The 27,702-nt window shown below is 46.4% G+C and overlaps 1 pseudogene; it reads left to right on the plus strand.

The window, feature by feature from the left end:
* Positions 1-27,702, plus strand: part of LOC123142697 (uncharacterized) — a 100,487-nt pseudogene that overhangs the window by 38,410 nt on the left and 34,375 nt on the right.

The following is a 27,702-nucleotide window of genomic DNA, read 5'->3' on the forward strand; positions in this document are numbered from 1 at the left end:
TGGCAGATGGCCCTGAAAACACCCGTCGCGTGGACCCGGCCGCCGCCCTTCGGGAGGCGACGGAGAGGAACGCGCTGGAGGCATGGCAGGAGCGGGACACCACGGCCCGAGCAGAGGCGGAGGTGGCCGACGTGGCACGGGCGTATGCCGACGGGGCGGCCAAGGCACAGGCCGACGCGGCAGTCAAGGAACGGGCAGACGCAACTTCCAAGGCGCGGGAGTAAGAGGCGTCCCGCGACAGGGCTCCGGAGGCCACCGGTCCGTAGCACCCGGAGCCGTCGGTGGTGGAGGGCCAGGCACCGACCGGAGGGGCTGGAGCCGACCAGCCGGCCCTGGAGAGGAGAGGGGCTGACCCCCTCGTCTCGGAGACGAAAGTTCCCCCGCACGTGCTAACTGCTGGCGAGCAGGACAACCGGCCCGAGGTGCTGGTGGTGCCGCCGTCTGGCGGCGAACTGGTGGTGGACCGAGTCACGACGACCCGCGCTCCCGCGCGCCAGCGCCCAGCGAGGGCGGTCTCGGCGCCAAGGCCGATAGATGTTGGGGCCGTGAACTCGTTGGCGCCCGACACCGAGGCCACCAGCGCCACTTCGGCCGACTGGACACCAAGAGCCGGCTCGGCTGTCCTTAACGTGGCGGTGAAGGACGTCTTGGACCGGTTCAACGCCCATGGCGCCACCCTCTTGAAGTCCAAGGAGGAGCTGCTAGCGATGCAAACGGCCGTCATGGTATGCTTCTTGTGATCTTGTTTTCGATAATTGTAATTTTCCATGGGGGCGCGCCAGCACCCACTGGGTGTAGCCCCCGAGTTCCGGGCCGGATGGTGAGCAGGCGGCCTGGAACTTCAAGGTGAGCTTCCGAGTGCTGAAGTGTCTTATGTTGCAGGATTGCCACAATCTTCGGGCGGCTGCCTACAACTCCCAGAACTAGGCGCTGGCCAAGCGGACCACCGAGCTGAACTAGAGCCGAGGTATGAACTTTTCCTTTCAGTGGGGGCGCGCAAGTGCACCCTGATACGTCTCTGTCGTATCTATAATTTTTGATTGTTTCATGCCAATATTCTACAACTTTTACGTATTTTTGGCAACTTTTTATATGATTTATTGGACTAACCTATTAATCCAGTGCCTAGTGCCAGTTCCTGTTTTCTGCATGTTTTTTGTATCGCAGAAAATCCATATCAAACGCAGTCCAAACGCAATAAAATTTCACGGAGAATTATTTTGGAATATATGTGATTTTTGGAAGTTGGAATCACCGCAAACGGAGGCCCACACAGCCCACAAGACACCAGGGTGCGCCAGAGGCCCCTAGTGCGTGGTGGTTGGTTGTGCCCTCCTCGAACGACGGTTGGAGCTCTACTTTGGGCGCAAGGAAGCTTATATCCGGAAAAAAATCGTGTTAAAATCTCAGCGCAATCGGAGTTACGGATCTCCGGGAATATAAGAAACGGTTTTCGGCCAGATCTAGGGAACGCGAAACCGACGAGAACAAAGAGGGAGATCCAATCTCGGAGGGGCTCCCGCCCCTCCGGCGCCATGGAGGCCAGGGACCAGAGGGGAAACCCTCCTCCCATCTAGGGGGGAGGCCAAGGAGGAAGAAGAAGAAGGTGTTGGGGATCGTAGCAGAATTTTAATATTTTCCTACGCTCACCAAGATCCATCTATGGAGTATACTAGCAACGAGGGGAAAGGAGTGCATCTATATACCCTTGTAGATCGCGAGCGGAAGCGTTCCAATGAACGTGGTTGATGGAGTCGCACTCGCCGTGATCCAAATCACCGATGACCGAGTGTCGAACGGATGGCACCTCCGCGTTCAACACACGTACGGTGCAGCGACGTCTCCTTCTTCTTGATCCAGCAAGGGGGAAGGAGAGGTTGATGGAGATCCAGCAGCACGACGGCGTGGTGGTGGATGTAGCGGGTCTCGGCAGGGCTTCGCCGAGCTTCTGCGAGAGGGAGAGGTGTAGCAGGGGAGGAGGGAGGCGCCCAAGGCTGTTATATTACTACCCTCCCTCCCCCCTTTATATAGGCCCCCTGGGAGGGGGGGCGCCGGCCAAGACCCATCTAGATGGGGGGCGGCGGCCAAGGGGGGTAACTTACCCCCCAAGTCAAGTGGGGCGCCCCCCCACCCTAGGGTTTCCCACCCTAGGCGCAGGGGGAAGGCCCATGGGGGGCACCCCAGCCCACTAAGGGCTGGTTCCCTTCCCACTTCAGCCCATGGGGCCCTCCGGGATAGGTGGCCCCACCCGGTGGACCCCCGGGACCCTTCCGGTGGTCCCGGTACAATACCGATAACCCCCGAAACTTTCCCGGTGGCCGAAACTGGACTTCCTATATATAATTCTTCACCTCCGGACCATTCCGGAACTCCTCGTGACGTCCGGGATCTCATCCGGGACTCCGAACAACTTTCGGGTTTCCGCATACTCATATCTCTACAACCCTAGCGCCACCGAACCTTAAGTGTGTAGACCCTACGGGTTCGGGAGACATGCAGACATGACCGAGACGCCTCTCCAGTCAATAACCAACAGCGGGATCTGGATACCCATGTTGGCTCCCACATGTTCCACGATGATCTCATCGGATGAACCACGATGTCGAGGATTCAATCAATCCCGTATGCAATTCCCTTTGTCAATCGGTATGTTACTTGCCCGAGATTCGATCGTCGGTATCCCAATACCTTGTTCAATCTCGTTACCGGCAAGTCTCTTTACTCGTACCGTAATGCATGATCCCGTGACTAACGCCTTAGTCACATTGAGCTCATTATGATGATGCATTACCGAGTGGGCCCAGAGATACCTCTCCGTCATACGGAGTGACAAATCCCAGTCTCGATCCGTGCCAACCCAACAGACACTTTCGGAGATACCCGTAGTGTACCTTTATAGTCACCCAGTTACGTTGTGACGTTTGGCACACCCAAAGTACTCCTACGGTATCCGGGAGTTACACGATCTCATGGTCTAAGGAAAAGATACTTGACATTGGAAAAGCTCTAGCAAACGAAACTACACGATCTTTTATGATATGCTTAGGATTGGGTCTTGTCCATCACATCATTCTCCTAATGATGTGATCCCGTTATCAATGACATCCAATGTCCATAGTCAGGAAACCACGACTATCTGTTGATCAACGAGCTAGTCAACTAGAGGCTTACTAGGGACACGTTGTGGTCTATGTATTCACACATGTATTACGATTTCCGGATAACACAATTATAGCATGAACAATAGACAATTATCATGAACAAAGAAATATAATTATTGCCTCTAGGGCATATTTCCAACAGTCTCCCACTTGCACTAGAGTCAATAATCTAGTTACATTGTGATGAATCGAACACCCATTGCGTCCTGGTGTTGATCACGTTTTGCCCTAGGGAGAGGTTTAGTCAACGGATCTGCTACATTCAGGTCCGTATGTACTTTACAAATATCTATGTCTCCATTTTGAACACTTCCACGAATGGAGTTGAAGCGACGCTTGATATGCCTGGTCTTCCTGTGAAACCTGGGCTCCTTCGCAAGGGCAATAGCTCCAGTGTTGTCACAGAAGAGAGTCATCGGGCCCGACGCATTGGGAATCACCCCTAGGTCGGTAATGAACTCCTTCATCCAGACTGCTTCCTGTGCTGCCTCCGAGGCTGCCATGTACTCCGCTTCACATGTAGATCCCGCCACGACGCTTTGCTTGCAACTGCACCAGCTTACTGCTCCTCCATTCAAAATATACACGTATCCGGTTTGTGACTTCGAGTCATCCAGATCTGTGTCGAAGCTAGCGTCGACGTAACCCTTTACGACGAGCTCTTCGTCACCTCCATAAACGAGAAACATATCCTTAGTCCTCTTCAGGTACTTCAGGATATTCTTGACCGCTGTCCAGTGTTCCATGCCGGGATTACTTTGGTACCTTCCTACCAAACTTACGGCAAGGTTTACATCAGGTCTGGTACACAGCATGGCATACATAATAGACCCTATGGCCGAGGCATAGGGGATGACACTCATCTTTTCTATATCTTCTGCCGTGGTCGGGCATTGAGCCGTGCTCAATTGCACACCTTGCAATACAGGCAAGAACCCCTTCTTGGACTGATCCATATTGAACTTCTTCAATATCTTGTCAAGGTACATACTCTGTGAAAGACCAATGAGGCGTCTTGATCTATCTCTATAGATCTTGATGCCTAATATATAAGCAGCTTCTCCAAGGTCCTTCATTGAAAAACACTTATTCAAATAGGCCTTTATACTTTCCAAGAATTCTATATCATTTCCCATCAATAGTATGTCATCCACATACAATATGAGAAATGCTACAGAGCTCCCACTCACTTTCTTGTAAACACAGGCTTCTCCATAAGTCTATGTAAACCCAAACGCTTTGATCATCTCATCAAAGCGAATGTTCCAACTCCGAGATGCTTGCACCAGCCCATAGATTGAACGCTGGAGCTTGCATACTTTGTTAGCATTCTTAGGATCGACAAAACCTTCCGGTGCATCATATACAACTCTTCCTTAAGGAAGCCATTAAGGAATGTCGTTTTGACGTCCATCTGCCATATCTCATAATCATAGTATGCGGCAATTGCTAGCATGATTCGGACGGACTTCAGCTTCGTTACGGGTGAGAAAGTCTCATCGTAGTCAACCCCTTGAACTTGTCGATAACCTTTAGCGACAAGTTGAGCCTTATAGATGGTCACATTACCATCCGCGTCTGTCTTCTTCTTAAAGATCCATTTGTTTTCTATGGCTCGCCGATCATCGGGCAAGTCAGTCAAAGTCCATACTTTGTTTTCATACATGGATCCTATCTCGGATTTCATGGCTTCTAGCCAGTTGTCGGAATCCGGGCCCGCCATCGCTTCTTCATAGTTCGAAGGTTCACCGTTGTCTAACAACATGATTTCCAGGACAGGGTTGCCGTACCACTCTGGTGCGGAACGTGTCCTTGTGGACCTATGAAGTTCAGTAGTAACTTGATTCGAAGCTTCATGATCATCATCATTAACTTCCTCCCCAGTCGGTGTAGGCACCACAGGAACATCTTCCCGCGCTGCGCTACTTTCCGGTTCGGAAGGGGTGACTATCACCTCATCAAGTTCCACTTTCCTCCCACTTACTTCCTTCGAGAGAAACTCTTTCTCCAGAAAGGACCCGTTCTTGGCAACGAAGATCTTGCCTTCGGATCTGAGGTAGAAGGTATACCCAATAGTTTCCTTAGGGTATCCTATGAAGACGCAGTTCTCCGACTTGGGTTCGAGCTTTTCAGGTTGAAGTTTCTTGACATAAGCATCGCATCCCCAAACTTTTAGAAACGACAGCTTAGGTTTCTTCCCAAAGCATAATTCATACGGTGTCGTCTCAACGGATTTCGACGGAGCCCTATTTAAAGTGAATGCGGCAGTCTCTAAAGCACAGCCCCAAAATGAGAGCGGTAAATCGGTAAGAGACATCATAGATCGCACCATATCCAATAGAGTGCGATTACGACGTTCGGACACACCGTTCGCTGAGGTGTTCCAGGCGGCGTGAGTTGTGAAACGATTCCACATTTCCTTAAGTGCGCACCAAATTCGTGACTTAAATATTCTCCACCACGATCTGATCGTAAGAACTTTATTTTTCTGTCACGTTGATTCTCAACCTCACTCTGAAATTCCTTGAACTTTTGAAAGGTTTCAGACTTGTGTTTCATTAGGTAGACATACCCATATCTACTTAAGTCATCAGTGAGAGTGAGAACATAACGATATCCTCCGCGAGCCTCAACATTCATTGGACAGGACACATCGGTATGTATGATTTCCAATAAGTTGGTTGCTCGCTCCATTGTTCCGGAGAACGGAGTCTTGGTCATTTTACCCATGAGGCATGGTTCGCACGTGTCAAATGATTCGTAATCAAGAGACTCCAAAAGTCCATCTGCATGGAGCTTCTTCATGCGCTTGACACCAATGTGACCAAGGCGGCAGTGCCACAAATATGTGGGATTATCGTTATCAACTTTACATCTTTTGGTATTCACACTATGAACATGTGTAACATCACGTTCGAGATTCATCAAGAATAAACCATTGACCAGCGGGGCATGACCATAAAACATATCTCTCAAATAAATAGAACAACCATTATTCTCGGATTTAAATGAGTAGCCATCTCGAATTAAACGAGATCCAGATACAATGTTCATGCTCAAAGCTGGCACTAAATAACAATTATTGAGGTTTAAAACTAATCCCGTAGGGAGATGCAGAGGTAGCGTGCCGACGGCGATCACATTAACCTTGGAACCATTCCCGACGCGCATCGTCACCTCGTCCTTCGCCAGTCTCCGTTTATTCCGTAGTTCCTGTTTTGAGTTACAAATATGAGCAACCGCACCGGTATCAAATACCCAGGAGCTACTACGAGTACTGGTAAGGTACACATCAATTACATGTATATCACATATACCTTTGGTGTTGCCGGCCTTCTTGTCCGCTAAGTATTTGGGGCAGTTCCGCTTCCAGTGACCACTTCCCTTGCAATAAAAGCACTCAGTCTCAGGCTTGGGTCCATTCTTTGGCTTCTTCCCGGCAACTGGCTTACCGGGCGCGGCAACTCCCTTGCCGTCCTTCTTGAAGTTCTTCTTACCCTTGCCTTTCTTGAACTTAGTGGTTTTATTCACCATCAACACTTGATGTTCCTTTTTGATCTCCACCTCCGCTGATTTCAGCATTGAATATACCTCAGGAATGGTCTTTTCTATCCCCTGCATATTGAAGTTCATCACAAAGCTCTTGTAGCTCGGTGGAAGCGACTGAAGGATTCTGTCAATGACCGCGTCATCCGGGAGATTAACTCCCAGCTGAGTCAAGCGGTTGTGTAACCCAGACATTTTGAGTATGTGCTCACTTACAGAACTATTTTCCTCCATCTTACAACTGAAGAACTTGTCGGAGACTTCATATCTCTCGACTCGGGCATGAGCTTGGAAAACCATTTTCAGCTCTTCGAACATCTCATATGCTCCGTGTTGCTCAAAACGCTTTTGGAGCCCCGGTTCTAAGCTGTAAAGCATGCCGCACTGAACGAGGGAGTAATCATCAGCACGCTGCTGCCAAGCGTTCATAACGTCTTGGTTCTCTGGGATGGGTGCGTCACCTAGCGGTGCTTCTAGGACATAATCTTTCTTGGCAGCTATGAGGATGATCCTCAGGTTCCGGATCCAGTCCGTATAGTTGCTGCCATCATCTTTCAGCTTGGTTTTCTCTAGGAACGCGTTGAAGTTGAGGGCAACATTAGCGTGGGCCATTTGATCTACAAGACATATTGTAAAGATTTTAGACTAAGTTCATGATAATTAAGTTCATCTAATCAAATTATTCAATGAACTCCCACTCAGATAGACATCCCTCTAGTCATCTAAGTGAAACATGATCCGAGTTAACTAGGCCGTGTCCGATCATCACGTGAGACGGACTAGTCAAGATCGGTGAACATCTCCATGTTGATCGTATCTTCTATACGACTCATGCTCGACCTTTCGGTCCTCCGTGTTCCGAGGCCATGTCTGTACATGCTAGGCTCGTCAAGTCAACCTAAGTGTATTGCACGTGTTCCGAGGCCATGTCTGTACATGCTAGGCTCGTCAACACCCGTTGTATGCGAACGTTAGAATCTATCACACCCGATCATCACGTGGTGCTTCGAAACAACGAACCTTCGCAACGGTGCACAGTTAGGGGGAACACTTTCTTGAAATTATCATAAGGGATCATCTTACTTACTACCGTCGTTCTAAGCAAATAAGATGCAAAAACATGATAAACATCACATGCAATCAAATAGTGACATGATATGGCCAATATCATTATGCTCCTTTGATCTCCATCTTCGGGGCACCATGATCATCTTCGTCACCGGCATGACACCGTGATCTCCATCATCATGATCTCCATCATTGTGTCTTCATGAAGTCGTCACGCCAACGATTACTTCTACTTCTATGGCTAACGTGTTTAGCAACAAAGTAAAGTAATTTACATGGCGTTATTCAATGACACGCAGGTCATGCAAAATAATAAAGACAACTCCTATGGCTCCTGCCGGTTGTCATACTCATCGACATGCAAGTCGTGATTCCTATTACAAGAATATGATCAATCTCATACATCACGTATATCATTCATCACATCTTCTGGCCATATCACATCACATAGCACATGCTGCAAAAACAAGTTAGACGTCCTCTAATTTTTTTTGCAAGTTTTTACGTGGTTTGTAGGTTTCTAGCAAGAACGTTTCTTACCTACGTATGACCACAACGTGATTTGCCAATTTCTATTTACCCTTCATAAGGACCCTTTTCATCGAATCCGTTCCGACTAAAGTAGGAGAGACAGACACCCGCTAGCCACCTTATGCAACTAGTGCATGTCAGTCGGTGGAACCTGTCTCACGTAAGCGTACGTGTAAGGTCGGTCCGGGCCGCTTCATCCCACAATACCGCCGAAACAAGATACGACTAGTAGCGGCAAGAAGAATTGGCAACATCAACGCCCACAACTGCTTTGTGTTCTACTCGTGCATAGTAACTACGCATAGGCCTGGCTCATGATGCCACTGTTGGGGATCATAGCAGAATTTTAAAATTTTCCTACGCTCACCAAGATCCATCTATGGAGTATACTAGCAACGAGGGGAAAGGAGTGCATCTACATACCCTTGTAGATTGCGAGCGGAAGCGTTCCAATGAACGTGGTTGATGGAGTCGCACTCGCCGTGATCCAAATCACCGATGACCGAGTGCCGAACGGACGGCACCTCCGCGTTCAACACACGTACGGTGCAGCGACGTCTCCTCCTTCTTGATCCAGCAAGGGGGAAGGAGAGGTTGATGGAGATCCAGCAGCACGACGGCGTGGTGGTGGATGTAGCGAGTCTCGGCAGGGCTTCGCCGAGATTCTGCGAGAGGGAGAGGTGTAGCAGGGGAGGAGGGAAGCGCCCAAGGCTGTTATATTACTGCCCTCCCTCCCCCCCTTTATATAGGCCCCCTGGGAGGGGGGCGTCGGCCAAGAACCATCTAGATGGGGGGCGGCGGCCAAGGGGGGTAACTTACCCCCCAAGTCAAGTGGGGCGCCCCCCCCACCCTAGGGTTTCCAACCCTAGGCGCAGGGGGAAGGCCCATGGGGGGCGCCCCAGCCCACTAAGGGCTGGTTCCCTTCCCACTTCAGCCCATGGGGCCCTCCGGGATAGGTGGCTCCACCCGGTGGACCCCCGGGACCCTTCCGGTGGTCCCGGTACAATACCGATAACCCCCGAAACTTTCCCGGTGGCCGAAACTGGACTTCCTATATATAATTCTTCACCTCCGGACCATTCAGGAACTCCTCGTGACGTCCGGGATCTCATCCGGGACTCCGAACAACTTTCGGGTTTCCGCATACTCATATCTCTACAACCCTAGCGTCACCGAACCTTAAGTGTGTAGACCCTACGGGTTCGGGAGACATGCAGACATGACCGAGACACCTCTCCGTTCAATAACCAACAGTGGGATCTGGACACCCATGTTGGCTCCCACATGTTCCACGATGATCTCATCGGATGAACCACGATGTCGAGGATTCAATCAATCCCGTATGCAATTCCCTTTGTCAATCGGTATGTTACTTGCCCGAGATTCGATCGTCGGTATCCCAATACCTTGTTCAATCTCGTTACCGGCAAGTCTCTTTACTCGTACCGTAATGCATGATCCCGTGACTAACGCCTTAGTCACATTGAGCTCATTATGATGATGCATTACCGAGTGGGCCCAGAGATACCTCTCCGTCATACGGAGTGACAAATCCCAGTCTCGATCCGTGCCAACCCAACAGACACTTTCGGAGATACCCGTAGTGTACCTTTATAGTCACCCAGTTACGTTGTGACATTTGGCACACCCAAAGTACTCCTACGGTATCCGGGAGTTGCACGATCTCATGGTCTAAGGAAAAGATACTTGACATTGGAAAAGCTCTAGCAAACGAAACTACACGATCTTTTATGCTATGCTTAGGATTGGGTCTTGTCCATCACATCATTCTCCTAATGATGTGATCCCGTTATCAATGACATACAATGTCCATAGTCAGGAAACCACGACTATCTGTTGATCAACGAGCTAGTCAACTAGAGGCTTACTAGGGACACGTTGTGGTCTATGTATTCACACATGTATTACGATTTCCGGATAACACAATTATAGCATGAACAATAGACAATTATCATGAACAAAGAAATATAATAATAACCATTTATTATTGCCTCTAGGGCATATTTCCAACAAAAGGAGGGGGGCTCTCTCCTCCTCGCTTCCGGTGGCGCCGGAGTGCCGCCGGGGCAACGATCGGGACGGCGATCTACACCAACAATCATGCTACCTTCAACACCAACTTTCTCCCCCTCTATGCAGTGGTGTAACACCTCTTCCCCCGTTGTAATCTCTACTTAAACATGGTGCTCAAATTCACATATTATTTCCCAATGATCTATGGTTATCCTATGATGTTTGAGTAGATTCGTTTTGTCATGTGGGTTAATCGTGATCTTGGTTGGTATGATTGTATATTTTATTTGTGGTGCTGTCCAACGGTGCCCTCCATCTCGCGCAAACGTGAGGCGCCCCCTCTGTAGGGTGTTGCAATATGTTCATGGTTCGCTTATGGTGGGTCGCGAGAGTTACAGAAACTTAAACCCGAGTAACTGGGCTATGGCGTATGGGAGTAAAGAGGACTTGATACTTAATGCTATGGTTGACTTTCACGACCTTAATGATCTTTAGTAGTTGTGGATGCTTGCTAGAGTTCCAATCATAAGTGCATATAATCGAAGTAGAGAAAGTATGTTAGCTCATGCATCTCCCTCATATAAAATTGCAAGAATGATTACCGGTACTTGTTATCGATTGCCTAGGGACAAATAACTTTCTTTTTGACACAAACCCTTTTACTAAACACCTAACTTTTATTATCTTGCAAAGTACTTCTAATTTCACACTTGTTCTAGGTAAAGCGAACGTCAAGCGTGAGTAGAGTTGTATCAGTGGTCGATAGAACTTGTGGGAATATTTGTTCTACCTTTAGCTCCTCGTTGGATTCGACACTCTTACTTACCGAAAGAGGCTACAATTGATCCCCTATACTTGTGGGTTATCACACCCGTGATACGCCCATTTTGCATCATGTTTTCTTACTGTTATTTATAATGTTTTTATCCATAATAATGCTTTTTGGAGTAATTCTAATGCCTTTTCTCTCATAATATGCAAGGTATACATAAAGTGGGAGAATTCCGGCAGCTAGAAATCTGGACCTGAAAAAGCTACGTCAGGCTACCTATTCTGCACAACTCCAAATGAGCTGAAACTTCACGAGGATTTTTATGGAATATTTGAGAATTATTGGAGCAAATAACTACCAGAGGGGGCCCACCAGGTGGGCACAACCCACCTGGGCGCGCCAGGGATCCCAGGCACGCCCTGGTGGGTTGTGCTCACCCAGGCCCACCTCCGGTGCTCATCTTCTGGTATATAGGTCATTTTGACATAGAAAAAATAAGCGGAGGACTTTCGGGACGGAGCGCCGCCATCTCGAGGCGGAACTTGGGCAGGAGCACTTTTGCCCTCCGGTGGAGCGATTCCGCGTGGGGAACTTCCCTCCTGGAGGGGGAAATCATCGTCGTCATCATCACCAACAACTCTCCAATCTTGGGGAGGGCAATCTCCATCAACATCTTCAACAGCAACATCTCATCTCAAACCCTAGTTCATCTCTTGTGTTCAATCTTGTTACCGGAACTATAGATTGGTGCTTGTGGGTGACTAGTAGTGTTGATTACATCTTGTAGTTGATTACTATATGGTTTATTTGGTGGAAGATTATATGTTCAGATCCAATATGCTATTTAATACTCCTCTGATCATGAGCATGTTTATCATTTGTGAGTAGTTACTTTTGTTCTTGAGGTCACGGGAGAAATCATGTTGCAAGTAATCATGTGAACTTGATATGTGTTCGATATTTTGATAGTATGTATGTTGTGATTCCCTTAGTGGTGTCATGTGAACGTCGACTACATGACACTTCACCATATTTGGGCCTATGGGAATGCATTGTGGAGTAGCAATTAGATGATGGGTTGCGAGAGTGACAGAAGCTTAAACCCTAGTTTATGCGCTAGTCCGTAAGGGACCGATTGGATCCAAAAGTTTAATGCTATGGTTACAATTTATTCTTAATACTTTTCTCGTAGTTGCAGATGCTTGCGGGAGGGTTAATCATAAGTAGGAGGTTTATCAAGTAAGAACAGCACCTAAGACCCGGTCCAACCACATATCAAATTATCAAAGTACCGAACACGAATCAAACCAACATGATGAAAGTGACTAGCTGAAATTCCCGTGTACCCTCAAGAACGCTTTGCTTATCATAAGAGAGCGTTTTGGCCTGTCCTTTGCCTCAAAAGTATTGGGCTACCTTGCTGCACTTTTGTTACTACTATCGGTACTTGCTTGTTACAAATTATCTTGCTATCAAACTACTCCGCTACTTATAATTTCAGCACTTGCAGACATTAGCTTGCTGAAAACCACTTGTCATTTCCTTCTGCTCCTCGTTGGGTTCGACACTCTTACTTATAGAAAAGAGCTAAAATTGATCCCCTATACTTGTGGGTCATCAAGTCTATTTTCCGGCGCCGTTGCCGGGGAGTGAAGCTCCTTTGGTTAGTGGAATTTGGTAAGGAAACATTTATATAGTGTGCTGAAATTTATTGTCACTTTTTACTATGGAAAACAATCCTTTGAGTGGTTTGTTCAGGGTATCTTCACCTCGACCGGAACCACAATTAGCTACCCCTCAACCTATTGCACCTACTGAAAACATTGAATATGAAATTCCTTCGGGTATGATAGAACAATTGCTAGCTAATCCTTGCGCAGGAGATGGAACCGAACATCCTGATATGCACTTGATATATGTAGAACAAATTTGTGGATTGTTCAAGCTTGCAGGTTTACCCAGGGATGAAGTTATGAAAAAGGTTTTCCCTTTATCTTTGAAAGGAAAAGCATTGGCATGGTATAGGCTATGCGATGATATTGGATCTTGGAATTTGAATCGATTAAAATTGGAGTTCCACCAAAAAAATATCCTATGCATCTAGTTCATCGTGATCGGAATTATATATATAATTTTTGGCCTCGTGAAGGAGAAAGTATCACTCTAGCTTGGGGGAGGCTTAAGTCAATGTTATATTCATGCCCCAATCAAGAGCTCTCAAAAGAAATTATCATCCAGAACTTTTATGCTCGACATTCTCGTAATGATCAAACCATGCTTGATACTTCTTGTGCTGGTTCTTTCATGAAGAAGACTATTGAATTCCAGTCGGATCTTTTGGAAAGAATTAAACGCAACTCTGAATACTGGGAACTCGATGAAGGTAAAGAGCCAGGTATTAAGCTTAAGTATGATTGTGTTAAATCTATTATGGATACCGATGCTTTTCAAAAGTTTAGCACTAAATGTGGACTTGACTCTGAGATAGTAGCCTCCTTTTGTGAATTATTTGCTACCCATGTTGATCTCCCTAAAGAGAAGTGGTTTAAATATCACCCAGCTATTAAAGAAGAAATTAAAGAACCGGTACCAGTTAAAGAAGAAACTATACTTTATAATTTTGATCCAGTTGTTCCTTCTGCTTATATTGCGAAACCATCTTTCCGTGTTAGGATAAAGGAACATGCTAAAGTTTCAACTGTGGTTAACAAAAGCTATATTAGAACACCTAAACCTGATGAAAAAATTAAAGTAGAACCCAGTACTGCTATGGTTAAAGATCTCTTGGAAGAAGATATGGATGGGCATGTTATTTACTTTTGTGAAGAAGCTGCTAGAATTACCAAACCTGATAAAAAAGATAAACATAGACCTGTTGTTGGCATGCCCGTCAGCTCAGTTAAAATAGGATATCACTGTTATCATGGTTTATGACATAGGTGCTAGTGTGAGTGCTATTCCTTACACCTTATATCAAGAAATTATGAATGACATAGCACCCGCAGCGATAGAAGACATAGGTGTTACTATTAAACTTGCTAATAGAGACACTATATCACCAATTGGGATTGTTAGAGATGTTGAAATCTTGTGTGGGAAAACAAAATACCCTACTGATTTTCTTGTTCTTGGTTCCCCACAAGATGACTTTTGTCCCATTATCTTTGGTAGACCTTTCTTGAACACCGTTAATGCTAGAATAGATTGTGAGAAGCAAACTGTCGGTGTTAGTTTTGGTGATGAGTCTCATGAATTTAATTTTTCCAAGTTTAATAGAAAGCTTCATGAAAAAGACTTACCTAGTAAGGATGAATTAATTGGTCTTGCTTCTATTGTTGTACCACCTACTGATCCTTTAGAACAATATTTGCTAGACCATGAAAATGATTTACATATGCATGAAAGAAATGAAATAGATAAGATTTTCTTTGAACAACGCCCTCTGCTTAAACACAATTTGCCTATTGAAACTCTAGGAGGTCCTCCTCCACCTAAAGGTGATCCTGTGTTTGAATTAAAACAATTGCCAGAAACTTTGAAATATGCTTATCTTGATGAAAAGAAGATATATCCTGTTATTATCAGTGCTAACCTTTCAGAACATGAAGAAGAAAGATTATTGAAAGTTCTAAGGAAGCACTGAGCTGCTATTTGATATACTCTTGATGATTTAAAGGGCATTAGTCCCACTCTATGTCAGCACAAAATTAATATGGAACCTGATGCTAAACCCGTTGTTCATCACCAACGTCGGTTAAACCTGAAGATGAAAGAAGTGGTAAGAACAGAAATATTAAAACTTCTGGAAGCAGGTATAATCTATCCTATAGATGATAGTAGATGGGTGAGTCATGTTCATTGTGTCCCTAAGAAAGGAGGTATAACTGTTGTTCCTAATGATCAGAATGAACCTTTTCCACAAAGAATTGTTACATGCTATAGAATGGTAATTGATTTTAGAAAATTAAACGAAGCAACTAGAAAAGATCATTACCCTCTGCCTTTTATTGATCAAATGGTTGAAAAATTATCTAAGCACACACATTTTTGCTTCCTTGATGGATATTCTGGTTTTTCACAAATACCTGTTTCTCAACCTGATCAAGAAAAGACTACTTTTACTTGTCCCTTTGGAACCTATGCTTATAGACGTATGCCTTTCGGTTTATGTAATGCACCTGCGACCTTTCAAAGATGTATGACTGCTATATTCTCTGACTTTTGTGAAAAGATTGTTGAGGTTTTCATGGATGACTTTTCTGTTTATGGGAAGTCTTTTGATGATTGTTTAAGCAATCTTGATCGAGTTTTGCAGAGATGTGAACAAACAAATCTTGTTTTGAATTGGGAGAAGTGCCACTTTATGGTTAATGAAGGCAATGTCTTGGGTCATAAAATTTCTGAAAGAGGTATTGAAGTGGACAAAGCTAAGGTTGATGCAATTGAGAAAATGCCTTGTCCTAAAGATATAAAAGGTATTCGTAGTTTCTTAGGTCATGCGGTTTCTATAGGAGATTTATCAAAGACTTTTCTAAAATTTCTAGGCCTCTTACGAGTCTTTTGCAAAACGATATTCCTTTTGTTTTTGATGATGATTGTTTAGAAGCCTTTGAAACACTCAAGAAAGCCTTAATTTCTGCACCTATTGTTCAACCACCTGATTGGAACTTGCCTTTTGAAATTATGTGTGATGCTAGTGATTATGCTGTTGGTGTTGTTCAAGGACAAAGAGTTGATAAGAACTTAATGTAATTCATTATGCTACTAAAACTCTAGACAGTGCTCAAAGAAATTATGCTACTACTGAAAAAGAATTCTTAGCAGTTGTGTTTGCTTTTGATAAATTTAGACCTTATATTGTTGATTCCAAAATAACTGTTCACATAGACCATGCTGCTATTAAATATCTTATGGAAAAGAAAGATGCTAAACCTAGACTTATTCGATGGGTTCTCTTGTCACAAGAATTTGATTTACATATCACTGATATAAAAGGAGGTGAGAACCCAGTAGCTGATAATTTGTCTAGGCTTGAAAATGTGCCTGATGACCCACTACCTATTGTGATAGTTTTCCTGATGAGCAGTTAGCTGCAATAAATGTTGCTCATAGTACTCCTTGGTATGCTAATTATGCTAATTACATTGTTGCTAAATATTTACCACCTAGCTTTACATACCAGCAAAAGAAAAAATTCTTCTATGATTTAAGACATTACTTTTGGGATGACCCACATCTTTATAAAGGAGAAGATGGTATTATTAGACGTTGTGTACCTGAGCATGAACAGGGACAAATCCTACGGAACTGTCACTCCGAAGCTTATGGAGGGCATCATGCTGGAGATAGAACTGCTCACAAGGTATTGCAATCTGAATTATGTTAGCCTACTCCCTTCAAGGATGCCCGTAAGTTCGTCTTATCTTGTGATGAATGTCAAAGAATAGGTAATATCGGTAAGCGTCAAGAAATGCCTATGAATTATTCACTTGCTGTTGAACCATTTGATGTTTGGGGATTTGATTACATGGGACCTTTTCCTTCCTCTAATGGTTATACACATATTTTGGTTGTTGTTGATTATGTTACTAAATGGGTAGATGCTATTCCAACCAGTAGTGCTGATCACAACACCTATATTAAAATGCTTAAGGAAGTTATTTTCCCAAGGTTTGGACTCCCTAGATATTTAATGACTGATGGTGGTTCACATTTTATTCATGGTAATTTCCGTAAAATGCTTGCCAAGTATGATGTTAACCATAGAATTGCATCACCTTATCATCCTCAGTCTAGTGGTCAAGTTGAACTTAGCAATAGAGAAATAAAATTAATTTTGCAAAAGACTATCAATAGGTCCAGGAAGAATTATTCTAAGAAATTAGATGATGCACTTTGGGCTTATAGAACAGCATATAAAAATCCTATGGGTATGTCGGTTTATGGAAAAGCTTTTCATTTGCCTCTTGAGTTAGAACATAAAGCATATTGGGCCATCAAAGAGCTCAATTATGATTTCAAACTTGCTGGTGAAAAGAGGTTATTTGATATTAGCTCACTAGATGAATGGAGAACCAAAGCTTATGAAAATGCAAAATTATTCAAAGAAAAAGTTAAAAGATGGCATGACAAAAGAATCCAAAAACGTGAGTTTAAAGTCGGAGAATATGTTCTTTTGTACAACTCTCGTTTTAGATTCTTTGCAGGAAAACTCCTCTCAAAATGGGAAGGCCCCTATGTTATCGAGGAGGTTTATCGGTCTGGAGCCATCAAAATAAATAATTCCGAAGGTTGTCAATGGGCAACGAATAAAACATTATATCTCAGGTACGCCCACTAATGTTGAAAGTAATATTGTCCAAACTTTGACACCGGAAGAACACATAAAAGAGTCCTTTCGAAACACTCCAGAATCGTGAAAATAAGGAGGTACGTGATACAATAAGTAAACGGACTCCGAAAAATCCACAAAAATATTTGTTATCAGTTTTGGAATATTTAGAAATTTAGGAAATAAAGAAACTTCCAGGAAGCGTACCCTGGTGGGCACAAGTCACCAGGGCGCGCCAGGCTTGCCTCGCGCGCCCAGGTGGGTTGTGCCCTCCTGGGACACCTTTCGGACTCCGTTTTTCTACCGTATGCTTGTCCTCCAAGATAAAAAATCTATATATACTCCCCGAAGCTGTTGATCACCGTATCACGGAGAAATCCTCTACTTTCTTTTCTTTGCTCTTTTCTGATAGATTCAGCTGGACCGACATCATGTCTTCCTCACCTTTCAATTATGGAGAAGAAGACGCAAGGGTGGTTCAGGAGGATTTAAGCCGAGATGAAGCTGGAGAGGCTGCTATGGAGAAAGAGGAGGGAAATCATTTTGGGGTTCACTTTCCGGCCTCCGAGAGAAGCACACTAGCGGGCATCTCTACTCACCCCAATCCTCATCAAGTCATGGAATCTTCAAGCAATCCAACAAGCCTAGAAGTGCAAGAAGAACTCCCTCCGAGGAGGCCATTACACAGGTTACACTGTAACAATTTTCCCAATTTGATTCACAATTATGGGTTCGAGAATACTCCTCATAGGCACATACCGTCCAATTGGGACATATCTCGGCCAAGAGAAAACGGTGCAGGAACAAAACCGTGGGGTCCGGAGAATAAACACATAATGGCTAAGGTGAAGAAAAATAGTGAATTAATTCATCAAGCCGTTCGGGAGATTCAAGGTTTGAAGGATCTACTCATGGTTATATTGGAGAATACTACTTCATCACTACCATCATCTTCTTCCCCACCAAAGGAGAATTGAGTATCGGGTATGGGCACTCCCCTTGGCTTCCGCCAAGCTTGGGGGAGGTGCCCCGGTATCGTATCAGCCCACTATCTTTTCACTTTTACTTATTTTAGTTCGGTCTTTTGCTTTAGATGAATAAAAGCTTAGTTCATTCGTTTCTTCTATGTGAGTTTGCTTACTGATCTATCCTTTGAATCATGTGCAAGTTATATAATAAAGTTTAGTTTCATTTTTTGCTTTCTTTACTTTCGTGTTGCAAATAAAAGAAAAGAAATAAGGAATAAATAAAAGAAAGGAAACATATCAAGAAGATCATATACTAATCCTATGGTAGGTGATGACACCACATAAGGAAAAGTACAAGTAGAAAATTTTATTAGAGATTGACAAACATAGCATTAGTCAATAATGCAACTCATGAAAGAATTAATAAGGGGAGAGAAGATTCACATATAAATATACTATCCTAGAAATCGTTTGTGATTGTGAGCCCTCATCAAATATTATATGCTAAAATTGTTGACGTTGGACAAGGAAGACAACTTAATGGTTTATGTTTGTTCATATTCACATAGAAGTCATAATGTCATAGATCCTTCAACATGTGGTGCTTTCCCCCTATCTTTGCTAGCCTAAAATTCCGCACTAACTAGAGATACTACTTGTGCATCCAAAAACCCTTAAAACCAAATCTTATTTTTCAATTGTCCACCATACCTACCTAGGGATTGAGCAAGATCCCTCAAGTAAGTTGTCATCGGTGCAAAAAGACAATAAAAATTGCTTCTATATGTGTGAGATCATTTAGTGTAAGAGAAAATTGAGCATTGCACGAACTTGTGATGGTGAAGAATAAAAGCGACAGACTCCATAATAAAGGTCACTATCACAAGGGGCAATGCAACGTGACGTTCTTTTGCACTAAGGGGTTGAGCATACAAACAAATAAGCGCATGGCAACCTCTGCTTCCCTCTGCGAAGGGCCTATCTTTTACTTTTATCTATTTACTTTTATGCAAAGAGTCAAAGTTTTCCTTCTATTCCTTTTTATTTTTCTCCTTTGGCAAGCATCGTGTGGTGAGGAAAGATCTAGGCACATATTTCCAATTGAATATATATAGCATGAGTTATTATTGTTGGCATCACCCTTGAGGTGAGTACGTTGGGAGGCGAAACTATAAGCCCCTATCTTTCTATGTGTCCGGTTGAAACATTTTGCTAGTGTGTACGCGGTGAGTGTTAGCAATCATAGAAGACTATATGATGGTTGAGTATGTGGACTTGCCTAAAGGCTCTGATACGTGACCCTTCCTGAAAAGATGATGAATTGTAGTTGCAAAGTTGACTGAGAACATAGTTTGTTGGTTTTTAATAGAGTTTTTGCTTTATACTTCGATTGTGTGATGAATTGTTACTTATTCATGGGAAGTATATGATAAAAGTCCTATGATAAGAGTCTTATGTTTAAATTTGTTGTTGTTATAATAATCAACATAATGCTTCTATGTCCGTATTTTGTTATTATCGACACCTCTCTCTCAAAGCATGTGGACATGTTTTTCGATTTCGGTTTTCGCTTGAGGACAAGCGAGGTCTAAGCTTGGGGGAGTTGATACGTCCATTTTGCATCATGTTTTCTTACTGTTATTTATAATGTTTTTATCCATAATAATGCTTTTTGGAGTAATTCTAATACCTTTTCTCTCATAATATGCAAGGTATACACAAAGAGGGAGAATTCCGGCACCTGGAAATCTGGACCTGAAAAAGCTACGTTGGGCTACCTATTGTTCACAACTCCAAATGAGATGAAACTTCACAAGTATTTTTATGGAATATTTGAGAATTATTGGAGCAAATAACTAAAAGAGGGGAGCCAGCAGGTGGGCACAACCCACTTGGGCGCGCCAGGGAGCCCAGGCGCGCCCTGGTGGGTTGTGCTCACCCAGGCCCACCTCCGATGCCCATCTTCTGGTATATAGGTCATTTTGACATAGAAAAAATAAGAGGAGGACTTTCGGGACGGAGCGCCGCCGTCTCGAGGCGGAACTTGGGCAGGAGCACTTTTGCCCTCCGGCGGAGCGATTCCGCGTGGGGAACTTCCCTCCTGGAGGGGGAAATCATCGTCGTCATCATCACCAACAACTCTCCAATCTTGGGGAGGGCAATCTCCATCAACATCTTCAACAGCAACATCTCATCTCAAACCCTAGTTCATCTCTTGTGTTCAATCTTGTTACCGGAACTATAGATTGGTGCTTGTGGGTGACTAGTAGTGTTGATTACATCTTGTAGTTGATTACTATATGGTTTATTTGGTGGAAGATTATATGTTCTGTGACGCCCCCGATTTGACCGTACACTAATCATGCACGCAAATGTGTACGATCAAGATCAGGGACTCACGGGAAGATATCACAACACAACTCTACAACATAAATAAGTCATACAAGCATCATAATACAAGCCAGGGGCCTCGAGGGCTCGAATACAAGTGCTCGATCACAGACGAGTCAGCGGAAGCAACAATATCTGAGTACAGACATAAGTTAAACAAGTTTTTGCCTTAAGAAGGCTAGCACAAACTGGGATACAGATCGAACGAGGCGCAGGCCTCCTGCCTGGGATCCTCCTAACTACTCCTGGTCGTCGTCAGCGGCCTGCACGTAGTAGTAGGCACCTCCAGTGTCTTAGGTGTCGTCGTCGACGGTGGCGTCTGGCTCCTGGACTCCAGCATCTGGTTTCGACAACCAGATAGAAAGGAAAGGGGAAAAGAGGGAGAGAAGCAACCGTGAGTACTCATCCAAAGTACTCGCAAGCAAGGAGCTACACTACATATGCATGGGTATATGTGTAAAGGGGCATATCAGTGGACTGAACTGCAGAATGCCAGAATAAAAGGGGGATAGCTAGTCCTGTCGAAGACTACGCTTCTGGTCATCTCCATCTTGCAGCATGTAGAAGAGAGTAGATTGAAGTCCTCCAAGTAGCATCGCATAGCATAATCCTACCCGGCGATCCCCTCCTCGTCGCCCTGTTAGAGAGCGATCACCGAGTTGTATCTGCCACTTGGAAGGGTGTATTTTATTCAGTATCCAGTTCTAGTTGTCATAAGGTCAAGGTACAACTCCGGGTCGTCCTTTTACCGAGGGACTCGGCTATTCGAATAGATAAACTTCCCTGCAGGGGTGCACCACATAACCCAACACGCTCGATCCCATTTGGCCGGACACACTTTTCGGGGTCATGCCCGGCCTCGTAAGATCAACGCGTCGCAGCCCTACCTAAGCACAACAGAGCGGTCAGCACGCCGGTCTAATCCTAAGCGCGCAGGGGTCTGGGCCCATCGCCCTATGCACACCTGCACGTTGCGAACGCGGCCGCGAGCAGACCTAGCAACCCACACGATCACGGCGGTTACGTCAAAGCGGTCCAACACGGCGCGCGCCACTCAGTCGCTGACGTCATGAAGGCTTCGGCTGATACCACGACGCCGGGATACCCATAACTACTCCCGCGTAGATGGTTAGTGCGTATAGACCAATTGGCCAGACTCAGATCAAATACCAAGATCTCGTTAAGCGTGTTAAGTATCTGCGAACGCCGACCAGGGCCAGACCCACCTCTCACCTAGGCGGTCTCAACCTGCCCTGTCGCTTCGCCATAAAGTAACAGTCGGAGGCCGTCAGGAACCCAGGCCCACCTCTACCAGGGTGGAGCCACCTGTCCTTTCAGCCCCCTCATCAGAATCACTTGCGGGTACTCCTCGAGTCGACCCGACTTTAGTCACCACATGTATATAATGTATATAGTATATACCCGTGATCTCCTCCCAAAGTGATCACGGCCCAGTAGTATAGCATGGCAGACGGACAAGAGTGTAGGGCCACTGATGGAACACTAGCATCCTATACTAAGCAGTAGGATAGCAGGTAAGGGTATCAACTGTAGCAACAATGTCAGGCTATGCATCAGGATAGGATTAACGGAAAGCAATAACATGCTACACTACTCTAATGCAAGTAGTATAGAGAAGAATAGGCGATATCTGGGGATCAAGGAGGGCTTGCCTGGTTGCTCAGACAAGAAGGAGGGGTCATCGGTGACGTAGTCGACCACAGGGGCATCAGCATCGTCACGGGATCTACCGAAGAGAAGAGGGGGGAGAAACAGTAAATACATAGCAAGCAAGTGCATAACAGGACAACAGGCAGAGCTAGACGTGTTCTAACACGGTATGAGGTGATACCGGTGAAGGGGGAATCATCCGGGAAATTATCCCCGGTGTTTCGCGTTTTCGGGCAGATGAATCGGAGGGGAAAGTTGCGTGTTCGTTATGCTAGGGATGCGTGGCGGACGAACGGGCTGCGTAACCGGATTCGTCTCGTCGTTCTGAGCAACTTTCATGTACAAAGTTTTTTCATCCGAGCTACGGATTATTTTATATTAATTTATAAAGATTTAAATTATTTCTAGAATTAATAGAATTAATTTAATTAGAAAATTAATTACGACGTCAGCGTGAGGTCAGCATGATGTCATCAGTCAACCATCTATTGACTGGGTCAACAGACGCGTGGGTCCCGTTCGTCATAGTCTCAGGTTAACTAAACAGTAGTTAGTTTTTATTAATTGAATAATTAGTTTTAATTATTTAATTAAACAGATTAATTAAGTTAATTAACTAAATTTTATTATTTTTATTTTTATAACTTTATTTTTCCTTTTTTAAACAAGTTTCCGGGGGGGGCCACTGTCAGTGGCCCTAGGGCCAAACGGGGCGGTTCGGGCGCTGGTGCCTGACAGGGCGCCCGGGGGGGCGCTGGCGAGGCCGTGGTGGTGCGCGGGCGGCCGCCGGAGGCTGTGCGGGCGGAGGTGGCGCTCGGCTACGTCCCAGCGGGAGCTGCGGCAGTGGCCGCCGGGAGGCTAGGCCGGAGCCGCAGGGGGAGGCGGGCGGTGAACGAAGGTGACGGCGCGCGGGACAGGGGCGGCCAGCGGTAGGAGCAGGACACGGCCACCACAGGAGGGCAGAGAGGGAGCACGAGGCGTGCTCACGTTCGTTGTAGGGAAGAGGGCGGCGTGGCTCGATGGTGTCCGGCGAGGAGGATGGGGACGAGCGACGTAGACGGGGAGGCGGCGCCAACGACGGCGGATGGCGGGGTGGCTCTAGCGGGGGTCGTCCGGCGTCGGCGCAGGTCGTCGGGGGCGTCGATTGCCCCCGACCGGATCCACGCAAGAGGGGGTTGAGGAGGCGGGCGACGGCGGGGCAGCGCCGGGCGGCGTCGGTGAGGTGGCGGTGGTTGGCGACGGTGGTGGTCGAGGCGGAGGCGCTTCTGGGCAGCGGCGACGTCGTCCAGCGTTGGTGGCGGGGGGATGGCGCGCGATGGCGACGGGGGGGGCGACGAAGCGACGGCGTCGCGGGCGGCGATGTGGTGGTGGCGACGGGGTCAAGCCCTCGATCTCGATCCAGATCGAGGGGGGGAGTGGGCGACGTGGGGGGGGAGTGTCCGGTCTGGGTGGGGTTAGGGTTACGGGGTCCAGGGGATAAGGGGAGTGGGCGAGGCCGGTTGGGCCGGCCTGGCTAATAGCTGGGCCGACTGGCCCAGTGGGGGGGGGGGGCTTCTCTCCTTTATTTTTTTGTTTACTTATTTTTCTTTTCTTTTTATTTATCTTTCTTTTACTGTTTTACTTTTAGTTTTCTTTTATTTTAGTTTTACAAAATTTATCACTAGCACTTAAATTAATACTTTTAAGTATACTATTGCCACATTAATCCTCAACCCAAATTTTAAAATAGTTTAATATTTTATAAAATCCAAAAGGCATTTATTTTAACATTTGAACCTCTATTTTAATTATTTTGAACACTTAAACATTTTATTAAATTTAGGTTTCTCCACCATTTTTATCTATGCAATATTTGGTTCACTCCGAACATTTTAGTTTTAATATTTGAAAAACTTTTATTGTTGACACTAATTGAATTTAAATTATGATACGGTTTTGGATCATCGCACGGTTAACAACAGTAACCGAGGTGACGTGGCATGATTAGCGGGGAATTACTGTAGCTTGATTGCCCGGGCGTTACATGTTCAGATCCAATATGCTATTTAATACTCCTCTGATCATGAGCATGTTTATCATTTGTGAGTAGTTACTTTTGTTCTTGAGGTCACGGGAGAAATCATGTTGCAAGTAATCATGTGAACTTGATATGTGTTCGATATTTTGATAGTATGTATGTTGTGATTCCATTAGTGGTGTCATGTAAATGTAGACTACATGACACTTCACCATACTTGGGCCTAAGGGAATGCATTGTGGAGTAGCAATTAGATGATGGGTTGCAAGAGTGACAGAAGCTTAAACCCTAGTTTATGCACTATTCCGTAAGGGGCCGATTGGATCCAAAAGTTTAATGCTACCGTTAGAATTTATTCTTAATAATTTTCTCGTAGTTGCGGATGCTTGCGGGAGGGTTAATCATAAGTAGGAGGTTTGTTCAATTAAGAACAGCACCTAAGCACTGGTCCACCCACATATCAAATTATCAAAGTACTGGACACGAATCAAACCAACATGATGAAAGTGACTAGATGAAATTCCCGAGTACCCTCAAGAACGCTTTGCTTATCATAAGAGGCCATTTTGGCCTGTCCTTTGCCTCAAAAGGATTGGGCTACCTTGCTGCACTTTTGTTACTACTATCGTTACTTGCTCGTTACAAATTATCTTGCTATCAAACTACTCCGCTACTTACAATTTCAGCACTTGCAGACATTAGCTTGCTGAAAACCACTTGTCATTTCCTTCTGCTCCTCCTTAGGTTTGACACTCTTACTTATCGAAAAGAGCTACAATTGATCCCCTATACTTGTGGGTCATCAACCCGCTGGGTGTATCCCCCGAGGTTCAGGCCGACTGCTGAGCAGTCGGTCCGGATCTTCCGGCAACTTCTTGTCTTTGTGTCGATGCTTGACGCTTTTCTTTTTGGTTTTGGTAGCGGTTGCCGCTCAGCTGCAAGCGCGCGTGGGTGAGCTCGAGACTGAGCTTCGCACCAAGGAGCATGAGCGTAGCCGGGCCGCCAACGAGTCTGACCAACTGGCGAAAGAGCTGGCAGACCAGGCAGAAAAGCACAAGGCGGAGGTCCAGCAGCTGAAGGACGGCGAGGGGCTCCTCAGGGCCGAGTTCGAGACTCGGCGCTCGGACTGGGCTGAGAGGGAGAAGCTATTATCGAATGGCTACGGAGCGATCGAGGACATGGTCGATGGTAAGTCATTTCTTCTTTAATTGTATAGTCGCCGACTGCTGCAGGAGCCGGCTTCTGGCTTCTAAACTTTCTAGTCTTCTTCTTGGACAAAATTTCTTCCGGGTCACTCCATCGCCATCAGCTTCGCCATCGAGGCGCGGCACGAGGTGCAGAGGAGGGCGGACATGGACATTCCACCAGACGCGCCTCGGAACCTTGGCAAGCATCTCCTGGCCATCAAGACGCGCCTTGAGCCCGCTCACCGTCTGCTCCACCGTCTGCAGCGCGCCGGGTCCCAGGTGCTGGCCGCGCTCTGGCCGGATGCTCAGGTCCCTTGTACTCCTAGTCAGACTGCCGACTGGTTGGAGGTAGCGGTTCGAGGCCTAGAAGGGCGTCGCGGCTCGAGCAGGCGCCAGGACTGCGCTGGAGTTTGCCAAGGCCTGGTATCCGGAGCTGGGGCTGGCGCAGCTGGCCACCTTCCGGCAGGAGGCCATGCCCGAGCTGGAGGCAGCGTGCCATGATCTTGTCAAGTGCGCGGCAGCAATTGCTGAGTACGCCGTCACCGGCGTCTTCATCCCGGAGCTGGACGAAGACGGCACTGAGGTGCCGCTCAACTGGTTCGAGCTGAACCCGGAGGAGGGGGACGACTCGGCCGAGGAGATCTCCTCCAGCGACGAGGGCGAGGAAGATGAGGACGAGGAAGGCGAAGACATCACACCGGATGATGGAGCGAGCAGCCGGCCTCAACCTGATCGGGCCTCGACCAGCGAGCCGCGGGAGACCGCGTCGACTGCTGCCGATGCTGACCAAGCCGAGACCCACCAGTCGGACGCTCCACCAGCCGGCGCCTCTGCCTCTGCCAACCTGTCCACACCGCCTTCAGCTCCACTGGCATAGGGCCACTTATCTTTCAAGTTTTTCCCTGCCTTGTCCTTTTGAACGAACAAGTTAAATTTGCACAGTTCCACCCACTGGGGGTGTAATTAAAACTCTGTTGAATGCTGGCCACGGGCCTTTTGGTATGTAAATAACTTATTCTCACACATGCTTGTGCTCTTGCCGGGTTCTGGCTTGGTGTTGCTCTTGCTCTTTTTGGCTTTTTCCTTTGCCGCCTTCCTTTGGCTGCCGCCCTGCCAGCCAGACAGTCGCTCTGCGGTCTATGGCCGGGTCAGGGACTTGGCCGTTTAGGATAGACAAATACTTCGGCCGTCTAGAGCATAGCTAGTCAAGCGAAAAGCCGGCCGGCCGGCTTCTCAGCAGCCGGACGGGTGAGGCAAGCAGCCGGCTTGGCCTATGCTGGTGTTCTTCCTTAGTCATATTTTTCGTGTGGACCTCATTTCCTGTCTTTAGCTCTTGCCAGCCGGAAAGTCGCCCTGCGAGCTGTGACTTAAAGCAAGAGAGGGATTAGATGTCGGCACACTACTTGGCCGACTGCAGGCGGTACCAGCTTAGGTCAAGGCGGCGAGCCCCCGGGCCGGCTAACCAGACCCAGCGCAGGGCGAAAGAATGAAATAACACATTCATAGGCGAATCTTATCATATAGATAAAAAGGTAGCCCCCGAGTGCTCCTCGGGGGACCTATTGTCTTTCCTCTTAATACAAAGGTAGCGTGGTACATACTGCATTAACTTTAAAATCGACGGAGAAGATTCATGTTCCATGGGCGCTCTGTTTCCTTGCCGGAATCGACCCTCTTGCGTGCCCTGGGCTTTTGTGCATCGATGAGGTAGTAGGAGTCGTTGCCCAGGGCCTTGCTGATGATGAAAGGTCCTTCCCAAGGGGCCGAGAGCTTGTGCTGGTCGGCTGTTCGATGGATCATCCGGAGCACAAGGTAGTGGAGCACAAGATCGAGGCCTGACCTTCCGACTGTGGTAGCGGCGCAGGCTCTGCTGGTAGCTGGCGGACCGGCTGAGGGCCAGCAGCCGGGCCTCTTCCAGCAGATCGACACCATCTTCTCGTGCCTCCTTCGCTTCCGCCTCCGTGTACATGTGTCGGGGGTGTCGTGCGACATATGCCAAAGGATGGCTTATCATGGTGGGGGAGA

This window comes from Triticum aestivum, chromosome 6D (genome assembly GCF_018294505.1).
Source record: "Triticum aestivum cultivar Chinese Spring chromosome 6D, IWGSC CS RefSeq v2.1, whole genome shotgun sequence".
Taxonomy (NCBI): Eukaryota; Viridiplantae; Streptophyta; class Magnoliopsida; order Poales; family Poaceae; genus Triticum; species Triticum aestivum.